The 10,105-nt window shown below is 48.3% G+C and overlaps 1 protein-coding gene across 2 annotated transcripts in view; it reads left to right on the top strand.

Annotated features, from left to right (window-relative positions):
* The first annotated feature begins 1,590 nt into the window (after positions 1-1,590).
* The window catches only part of TTC24 (tetratricopeptide repeat domain 24), a 115,325-nt gene continuing 106,810 nt past the window's right edge, over positions 1,591-10,105 (top strand). For both annotated transcript variants that reach the window (XM_069218033.1, XM_069218032.1), the window contains exon 1: positions 1,591-1,720. The gene's annotated coding sequence lies outside the window, so the exon portion shown is untranslated. The remainder of the gene's footprint in view (positions 1,721-10,105) is intronic.

Raw genomic sequence — 10,105 nt, 5'->3', positions numbered from 1 at the left:
GGGCAGTAAGTTGGGGCTGTGGTGGAAAGCTGGCAATGGAGGATGTGCAGGAGGGAATGGGGCAGTAAGGTGTCAATTGAGGGCAGATCGGAGGGGCAAGGAGAGCAAGCTGCGCAGGAGGGGCTGTGGGAGCAAAGTAACAAGGGAGGGCAGGTGAGAAGGGCTGGTCAGGCCGACAACAGAGTGCAGGTGGGAATGGAGTGAGAAGCAAGTTGACAGGCAGGTAGTAGGGTTTGCGACAGCAGGGTGACAACAGGGGGAGGGAGGGGTTGGCGTTGTAAGCTGACAACAGAGGGCAGGCGAGTGAGGATGGGGAAGCAAGCTGACGATGGAGGGCAGGCAAGAGGGCATGGGGGAAACAAGTTGACAATATGGGGAGGTGGTAGAGGATGGTGAAGTGATCTGACTTATTTGGGTCTGGAGCACCACCCGGACAACTGAGAACAAGCAGTAGTGTATGATGAAGCACATGGACAACAGAGAGTGGGCAGGTGGGCGGTGGACAAGGAGAGGAGGGGAAACAAGAATGGCAAGGGAAGTTGGGCTTTGAGGAAGCAAGACCGGTACCTAAGGGAGAGCGAGAAAAAGGAACATGGTGGTGGGAGGACAGAGGCAAGACTGCTGGAAAACACATGCTTTCTCATAGCATGCTTAAAAATAAAAAAGTAGTGCCTGACAAATGAGCAGTTCCCATGCTACAGGGGGCAGACAAAAACAAGACGAAGAAGGAAAGACCACGGAAGCTGCCTAATAAGAAGCAAGCAAATGCGAGTGACAATGAAGCCAACTGATGGTAAGCAAGGGGCAGACTCTAGGCCCATTGTAAGCTAACAACGTTTCGCACTACAGACAGTGTGCGCTGCCTTAGGTGGGACCTAAAAACAGCAAAGACAAAGTTGCAGAGTCATAGTGTGAGATTGAAGGGCCCTAGGTAAATTTGTTACCAGCGGTTCCATCTGACAAAAAAACCCAATACTTCTTACGTTTATGGCAGAGTCTAAGAGCCCTACAAAATATTTTTTATATGTATATTAAACTTCTCCATTCCAGAAGTGGCATTTGAGAAGTGAAATCGCGGATCCTATTTCAAAGAATAATAGTCTTGAGTTTTTGTCTGCAGACTGCTCCACAAGTGGATTTTTCTACAGCAGTAACAGTAATCAAGAAACAAAAAAGTGAGGGTCCCATTGACGTGGAATGTGAGTTGGCATTGCAAAGGTGCTGAATAACGACGATAAAACCGTGTTTTTTTTATATTTCACAACAAACATCCATGTGCCTTCAGAGCAATCATGGCACTTCAGCATCTGCACCTGTTCGCGTAAGTTTTAGTTGAAATACAGTAGACATCCTCAAATTCTCCCATTTGTCCAGACAGGGTAGAAGACACGGGCACCCTACGTGCCTGTTTGAGCACAATACTTTTCTGCCAAAAAAAAAACACAGCGGTGGGAAAAACATGGTCTGGCTTCGCCCACTTTCCAAGGCCCTTGGTTGGAGGATCCTCACGCCAGTCTCCGCGGAGGCGGCTCATGCATTGTTGATGGATGTTGCCATAGTGACGCAGCGGGGACGGCCTGTAGGGAAACTAGATAGGCACTGACTATCCCGCGAAGCCAGCCACCCTGCACGACGTGTAGAAATTCGCCAGCCATCCAAGAAGAGCTACCATCGCGCCCCGACTGAGTCCAGAAGCCTCGCATCTACGCTGCTCATCAAGGTAGGCACACACAGGCGTTTGGGATTTCTTAAACCCTCCAAACAGCGTCTTACTCAGCTTCTAGGCGCATTGGCTGAGTTAAGTGAGTTGTTCTTTGGTGGTACGGTTACACATAAAGCAATATACGGTCTGAGACGAGTGGGAAAAAAACAATATAGTGTTTTCTGTCGCATTACTTCCGTCAGAGTGCTTTGAGTGACTTCACACTCAGGCAGAATTACAAAATCGTTAATCATTTAGAATTAAGGGCCCGCCTACCGCTGTATTGTAATTAAATTTCTATAGCGCTTAGTACTTCTGACGAAGCGTTAAGGGGCTTATTGTGAACAGCACACTACGTGAGAACCCAACGTTAGTGGTACATCGAATGTTTTTTGTCTATTTTTGGTTACTTGCATATCTCACGGAAATTAGCCAATACGTTTTCTCCACTTACTTCATGGAAGATTACATTAATAGAAGTTATGTCTGATCATTAGTGGGACTAAGTGACGTCATACAAATGGTAGTGTCTATAAACTGCAGGGCACAAGGAAGATTTCACGCACTAGAGCATTTATGACAGAGAGATAAAAAGGTGCCAGAGATAGAGAGCCCAATGGGGATGGCTAGAGAAAGTTAACACCATCTAGCGTTTGCACCCCAGCCCTTCCGTAATCGGACATGGCTACACACATACTTTCATGATCAATTACAGTTGCATTAGCAACAAAAATAGACCACACGCTGTTTGTGGGAAAATCTGTTGCAAGTTTATTCATATTCTGTTATGCAGCACAGAGGCAGGGTTAGTGTACGGGTATTCATACGAGTGCAGCGCCATTTAGGACTAACTGTTGACATCCATCCTGAAACAATCTCCAGCCACCGGGCATCGCATTGCCATCTTACTATCCATCCGGTGCTATATATTTTGCATTGGGGCTGTGGCCCAATAATTATTTAATGGGTGCTGCCTCCGTGCCACCACGGAGCGAGGTGAAGCCAGCCACCAGCTGTCCTGATACCACTGCCGGTTATGGGACGAAGGGGGTCGCCACTGCGTTCTTCTCATTGCCCCATGCGCCTGGGGATCTCATATTTAGTTGCCCCATCTCCACCTGATGGGGTATTAATCACTTTCTGCATTAGGATCACTCTGTAACTCCCCTTGCAGTGCTGTGCAGCGATTGGCTGCTCTTCTTGGCTATCCTGTTCCTGCAGGGTGGGTGGATTTAAAATTCCTCTGGTGCTGGCCACTGAACCAGGAATATCCAGGTGGCGAGCCCACCTAAGTACCCCCGCCAACCTCCCCCCCAGGCCGGAAGTGTTGTCAAAACACCTGGGGTCAAGGGGGAGGTGTAATCTTGTGCTGGCCGTGGCTACCTTACTAAGCCAGCTGGCCACAAGAAAATACTACTCCTGAGCAGTGAGGAAACACCAAGGGGCTGTCCCCTTTAGTGCCCCCCTGCGGGTTACATGACCATCCACCTAGCATTTCCACCCCTAGCCCTTCTTTCATCTGACATGTCTACACACGTACTTTCATGACCAATTACAGTTGCATCACCAACAAAAAGAGACCACACAGTGTTTGTGGGAAAAACTGTCGCAAGTTTATTCATATTCTGTAATGCAGGATACACGAAACAGGAAATCATAGGAGTGCAGAGCTGTTTAGGACTAACTGCTGACACCCATCCTGAAACAATCTCCAGCCACCGGGCAGCACATTGTCTTATTATCCTTCTGGTGCTTTATATTTCGCATTGGAGCTACGACCCAATCATTTTTTAGTGGTTACTGTCTACGTGCCACCCCGTAGCGAGGTAAGGCCAACCGCCAGCTGTCAGGATACCAATTGCCCCTTACGGGATGAAGGGGTTGCCGTCCCATTCTTCTCTTGGCCTCCTACGATCACCTGATGGGGTATTAACCACTTTTTTCATTAGGATCACCTGTAATACCCACCATAGCTCAGGGTGGCCTACCGCGACTTTGAGTCCCCCACCTGTGTAGCTCTAGGGTTCATTTGCCACAACCAAATGTTTTCAGGGCCCACCAAATGTTCCTTACAAACACCTCAGTGCCCAATTCTGATAGATGCACCCCATCTTGCTGAAAGTAGCCATGTGTCCTTGTGCATCAGCTGCGGTGTTCTTTATACTTTTCGAAGTCAACGATGCTGTACAGGCAAGCCTTGACCAGCTGCTCAGCAAGATGGGGCATTTCACTGTCTGGGTGGTAACTGTGTGCACTACTGCCATATTGTCAGACCAAAACACTATATTCCTATCCTTCAGTTCTCTGGTCCACAATTGGAATGCCAATGCTATGGGAAAAGGCTCCAGGACTGCTACGTTCTTCGTGGTGCCCTTCTTGTGCCAAACGTTGGGCCACCATCGGGTTCCTAGTATGGGTCCCAATCTGTTGCGCCCTGATGCAGCTGTGAACAGCCTAAGGGGATGGTTGGTTGCTCGTGGGACTCGCCAGATTAGTGCCCCACTGAACGCTCTCAGGAAGGTGGCCCATATGGCCAGGTGTTTTTTGATCCATTGATTCAGCTGAATCAAGAGATGCTTCCTGACAGCCTTGGCTGAAGGAATCCCATGCCAATCTCTGTGCAAATGGCCTTCCTGCAGGGATTACTCTAGCAACAAAATTGACTCTGCCTAGCAGGGTTTGAACAGTGTCCAGAGCCACCTTCTCCCTACTTAGGATGTTCTGGATCTCAGTGCAGAGAGCCTCTATTTTGTCCCGTGGCAAAAGACACATCCACAGGAATGTGAGAACATGTGGGAGCCCTGTGTTTTTTCTCGATTGCCACCAGATCTCCCAATCCCTTGCAAAGCTGAAAAGCTAAAAGGGTCTCATGATAATCATTTATGTCCACCTACCCAGTAAGCAAATAGTCATGCAGGGAGTGCATGGCACTCATTGAGGGGTCTTTCTTCTTGAGAGCTGACTCCAAGAAGGAGCTGAAAGTTTCGAAGTATGAGCATGACACTGCACAGCCCAGAGGCATGCACTTGTGAAAGTAAACACGGTCACGCCACTGAATGCCGAGCAGGTGGAAACTGTTGGTGTGGACTGGTAATAGCCTGGCGGCAGATTCTATGCACGTGGTCCTGCCTGGGGAATCAATGCCACTGTGTCATCAAAGCATGCAAATGTCACAGAGCATGAGCCTTCTACCAGGCAGTCAATCACCAATGTGCCCTTGGGGTTAGACAGGTGATGGATGAGGCAGAATTTACCCTGCTCCTTTTTAAGGACAACACCTAGTGGAGAAATAATCAAGTTCTATAATGGAGGAGATTCAAAAGGGCCAGCTATCTGCCCTAGTTGGCATTCTTTCACTATTCACTGTCCACCACTCGTGGTAAATCAATGGCGGACTTAAAATTCTTGGCTGTTCTCGCTACCAGTAGGCCTGTGTAAGGGATGGCAAAACCATCTCTGAAACCCTAGAACAGTAGTTTTTGTGCATAATGCCAAGGATAATCTGCCAGTATTGCTACCAAAGTGTGAAATTTGAAAGGTGAGGTCGCAAATGTATCACCAATCTTATGACTGCTTTGTACATGCACCGAGCCCTGCAGCCCTAGGTTCATCTTGCCTTGAGCCCTGCCTCCCACGTACCTGACACTGGGTGGGCGCCAGAGCACTTGGAGCGTGTGTGGCTAAATTTACATGCTGTCCCCCATGTGCAAGCCTTGTTTTTGTTAAGGCTGCACACTGAATTGCCCTGCTTCCGTGTGTGCTGGCCCCTGTAACAAACCCCCCCATTTGCTCACTCTAAAGGGCTGCCGCCCTGCTGTGAAGTACCTCCTATAGTACGTGCTTGTGTCGAATTCTTACCTGAGTGCATTGGACTGGTGGACCCTATCCCTGTGTGTAGGTGCATTTCTGGCCCCCAAGTGCTGCATCAACAACTCTATGTCCTTGCTCTCCCATGTCATTGTGTGCGTGTATTCCATCTTTTGCCTGAATTGCATATCGTATGTTAACCAACCTGTGCCTCCATTGAGCTTGGCCTCATCCTGGATGGTCCTATTGTAATTGCATAGCACTGGGCCTTGCTCTGGAAATTTTTCCATGATTATGGTTGATAGGATTGAGAAGGCCTCGAGCCAGTTATCCAATGTCTGCTTGGGCACGGCTTTATGCCTGGGATTCCTATCCTCTTCCTTCACTGTCAGCACGGTCGTGTCAGTGCCCTCATCGCTGTGCATCTTTGAATTTCCTTTTCCAAATTCTTTCCTTTGTGGCTAAGGGGATTCTCCAAGCTAGCGATGTCCTGGCAGATAAGATGGGTGCTGGTGGTGCATAACTTAAGGCTGGGGTATCACCGCTTGTGTTCCCTCACTGGCCTGTCTCGCTCTTCTCTGAGCTGCTTACTTCTGTGGGGCCAGGGCTAGTGCTTGGGTGGATGTCCCCCTTGCCAGGGTTGGTGGGCAGTGGAGTCTTGCCTTGCCCCTAAACTGTTCTTAGGCCTTGACACCCTACATCCCTTTTTCTCCTTGCCAAAGCACTGGACTGCTCCAGAGGTTTTACCTTGGCCACGAGCCATTGCAGCACATCGATTATTTTACCCGACTGCCATGATTCGTTGATTTCTTTGGGCTGCTGGGTTGCTTCACATTGGTGCTTGCTTCAGGAGGCTGTGATGTAAGCTGTCTCACAGTGGGCTTGCTCACCATGCAGGGATCGGGTGGTCTGACTCCTGGGGGAGATGAGCCTATTGGTGATTTCCTTGCTTTTCTCTGCTTGGTGGTGCTGCTTGGTCCTGCTGTCTTTTTTCCCTTGAAGGTAGTGGGTCGTCCTGGCTCAAGGAAGCCACACCTGAGTCTTCCTGCTACAGCATATACACTTCGTCTTTTGGGGTTGTGTGTTATCGGGCCACAAATGGTGTGGCTGTTTGATCCGCCAGGGACCCTAGGGTCCAGTTGACCCCCTGTGCCTTCTCCAATTATGTAAATTCTGCCCAGAAAGCTGCTTCGCCTGCTTCGCTTGTCGCTGCCCCTAGGCTGGGGGTATCTGATGGAGAATCGTGCTGGAGAGTTTTGACCCTCCATTTCTGCCACGGATCTGTGTTGCAATGGGTAGAGGGTCCTTTTGCTTTGGTGCCCTGGCCTGAATAGACAATGTAAAAGTAATTCCTATTTCGTGTACTTCTGTCTTAACTCTGCTCTACTTGTGCTTTGGGGGGTGCCTGGAGCTGTCACTCTAACCAGCTGCTGGCAAAGTGCCCCATTGCTACCCGACCCTTACTCGCCATCCTTTTCCCATTCCTAGGTACTTGCTCCTTGGATGGCACTTGATGCAGGGTTGCATGAAATACCTCTTGAGGGACTACCGTTGCCCATGAAAACGTGAGCGTTTGTCTGGAATTAGAAAGCAAATCTTAAAGCTGTCCTGTCCTAATTAAAGCCCTGTGTTGACTACAGGTGCCAAAGTTTTCCATTCATGTACCCTTTTGCACCCTTTCAATACTAAGCTTGCATCGCTTTGGTGAATAATGATGCCGCCTTTGGTCTGCATTGGCGCAAACCTTGCTCTTACCCAAGGTGTGTTGTCTTTGTGGTCACTCCCCTTGTTTCCATGATGTATCTGTGCGCTAAATTGAAATTGAGAGACAATTACTGACATGCATGCTTTAAGCCCACATTGCTGCACCAGGTTGCCCCTTTGACATGCCTTGTAAACTCTGGTATTGGCATTTGCGAGAGCAGTCACTCCACCGGCACTCATGATCCAGCCCAACATGACCCTATGAGCTTTTCTCTGCTGCTGGCCACAAAAAGAGGAGTATCCAGGTGGTGAGCCCACCAAAGTACCCCCACGGACCTCCCCCTAAGACCGGATGTGTCATCATACACCTGGGGTCAAGGGGGATTAGTCTTGCGCTGGCTGTGGCTTCCTTACAAGGCAGGTGGCCACTGACAAAATACTACTCCTGGGCAGTGATGAAACACTAAGGGGCTGCTCCCTTTAACCCCTTCGCTGCCAGGCCTTTTCCCTATCCTGTTCTGAGCCTTTTTTTCGCTATTTGGAGCAGTTCGCGCTTAGGCCCTCATAACTTTTTGTTCACATAAGCTACCCACGCCAAATTTGCGTCCTTTTTTTCCAACATCCTAGGGATTCTAGAGGTACCCAGACTTTGTGGGTTCCCCAGAAGGAGGCCAAGAAATTAGCCAAAAAACAGTGAACATTTCGTTTTTTTCAAAAAAATTGGAAAAATGGGCTGCAGAAGAAGGCTTGTGGTTTTTCCCCTGAAAAGGGCATCAACAAAGGGTTTGCCGTGATAAAATCACCAGCTTCCCAGCTTTCAGGAACAGGCAGACTTGAATCAGAAAACCCAATTTTTCAACACAATTTTGGCATTTTACGGGGACATACCCCATTTTTACGATTTGTTGTGCTTTCAGCCTCCTTCCAGTCAGTGACAGAAATGGGCATGAAACCAACGCTGGATCCCAGAAACCGCAACATTTTTGAAAAGTAGACAAAAATCTGAATTCAGCAAGGGGTAATTTGTGTAGATCCTACAAGGGTTTCCTACAGAAAATAACAACTGAAAAAGAAAAATAATGAAATTGAGGTGAAAAAAACATCAATTTTTCTCTACGTTTTACTCTGTAACTTTTTCCAGCAATGTCAGATTTTCGAAAGCAATATACCGTTACGTCTGCTGGACTCTTCTGGTTGCGGGGATATATAGGGCTTATAGGTTCATCAAGAACTCTAGGTACCCAGAGCCAATAAATGACCTGCACCCTGCAGTGGGTTTTCAATCTATGCCGGGTATACAGCAATTCATTTGCTGAAATATAAAGAGTAACAAATAGCTATCAAGAAAACCTTTGTATTTCCAAAATGGGCACAAGATAAGGTGTTGAGAAGCAGTGGTTATTTGCACATCTCTGAATTCCGGGGTGCCCATACTAGCATGTGAATTACAGGGCATTTCTCAAATAGACGTCTTTTTTACACACTGTCTTACATTTGGAAGGAAAAAATGTAGAGAAAGACAAGGGGCAATAACACTTGTTTTGCTATTCTATGTTCCTCCAACTCTCCCGATAAAAATGATACCTCACTTGTGTGGGTAGGCCTAGCGCCCGCGACAGGATATGCCCCAAAACACAACGTGGACACATCACAGAAAACAGAGCTGTTTTTAGCAAAGTGACTACCTGTAGATTTTGGCCTCTAGCTCAGCCGCCACCTAGGGAAACCTACCAAACCTGTGCATTTCTGAAAACTAGAGACCTAGGGGAATCCAAGATGGGGTGACTTGTGTGGCTCGGACCAGGTTCTGTTACCCAGAATCCTTTGCAAACCTCAAAATTTGGCTAAAAAAACACATGTTCCTCACATTTCTGTGGCAGAAAGTTCTGGAATCTGAGAGGAGCCACGAATTTCCTTCCGCCCAGCGTTCCCCCACGTCTCCCGATACAAATGATACCTCACTTGTGTGGGTAGGCCTAGCTCCCGTGACAGGAAATGGTCCAAAGCGCAACGTGGACACAGCCAAATTTTTGAAGGAAAACAGAGGTGTTTTTTGCAAAGTGCCTACCTGTAGATTTTGGCTTGTAGCTCAGCCGCCACCTAGGGAAACCTACCAAACCTGTGCATTTCTGAAAACTAGAGACCTAGGGGAATCCAAGATGGGGTGACTTGTGTGGCTCGGACCAGGTTCTGTTACCTAGAATCCTTTGCAACCCTCAAAATTTGGCTAAAAAAACACATGTTCCTCACATTTCTGTGGCAGAAAGTTCTGGAATCTGAGAGGAGCCACGAATTTCCTTCCACCCAGCGTTCCCCCACGTCTCCCGATAAAAATGATACCTCACTTGTGTGGGTAGGCCTAGCGCCCGTGACAGGAAATGCCCCAAAGCGCAACGTGGACACAGCCAAATTGGTGAAGGAAAACAGAGGTGTTTTTTGCAAAGTGCCTACATGTAGATTTTGGCCTGTAGCTCAGCCGCCACCAAGGGAAACCTACCAAACCTGTGCATTTCTGAAAACTAGAGACCTAGGGGAATCCAAGATGGGGTGACTTGTGTGGCTCGGACCAGGTTCTGTTACCCAGAATCCTTTGCAAACCTCAAAATTTGGCTAAAAAAACACATGTTCCTCTCATTTCTGTGGCAGAAAGTTCTGGAATCTGAGAGGAGCCACGAATTTCCTTCCACCCAGCGTTCCCCCACGTCTCCTGATAAAAATGATACCTCACTTGTGTGGGTAGGCCTAGCGCCCGCGACAGGAAACGCCCCAAACCGCAACGTGGACACATCCACATTTGTGAAGGAAAACAGAGGTGTTTTTTGCAAAGTGCCTACCTGTAGATTTTGGCTTGTAGCTCAGCCGCCACCTAGGGAAACCTACCAAACCTGTGCA

This window comes from Pleurodeles waltl, chromosome 12 (assembly GCF_031143425.1).
Source record: "Pleurodeles waltl isolate 20211129_DDA chromosome 12, aPleWal1.hap1.20221129, whole genome shotgun sequence".
Classification (NCBI taxonomy): Eukaryota; Metazoa; Chordata; class Amphibia; order Caudata; family Salamandridae; genus Pleurodeles; species Pleurodeles waltl.
This window is presented reverse-complemented; position numbering and strand designations above follow the sequence as displayed.